The following is a 577-nucleotide window of genomic DNA, read 5'->3' on the forward strand; positions in this document are numbered from 1 at the left end:
TCTACATCATATCAGATACACATATAAGGCATATGAATTAGATAATTAGAACGTAACAATAAGCCCTTGCAACTTTTGTATTCCACCTCTCACTAAACACAATATCAGAAAATAGCAACAAATGAAAAACAAGTTATAGATCATTATCAATCCTACAAGCATATCTTATTCTTGCTTTGTGTGACTGCAAACATTCCTTTTTTTATAGTTAAAGAATATTCTGTTTAAAGCTTTTTTTTATAGATTTCCATAATTTTTAAATTTTCCCCCCCTTTTTTAAAAATTTTTCCCTCCTTTCCCTATTCCCCCCCCACTACCTCCTTTCTATCCCCTTTCCCCCTTTATTCTTCCTCCCCCCTCCTCCTGTTTGTCCCCGGCCCCGAAGTGCCCCTGCTGCCCACAGTGCCCAAAGGGGCCCCCCGTGCTTTCTCTGCGCTCCCCCACCAAACTCTCTTGCCGAAAAAATATTTTTTTTGGGGTAAAGAGTCTTCGGTTTTAATTGGATGATGGCGAAGGTCAGGGCCGCCATGACAGGAAAAACAGGTGGGGGGAGTAAAAACGCGTGGGGTGGGGGGGG

The sequence above is a fragment of the Penaeus monodon genome, chromosome 19, assembly GCF_015228065.2.
Source record: "Penaeus monodon isolate SGIC_2016 chromosome 19, NSTDA_Pmon_1, whole genome shotgun sequence".
NCBI classification, from domain to species: Eukaryota; Metazoa; Arthropoda; class Malacostraca; order Decapoda; family Penaeidae; genus Penaeus; species Penaeus monodon.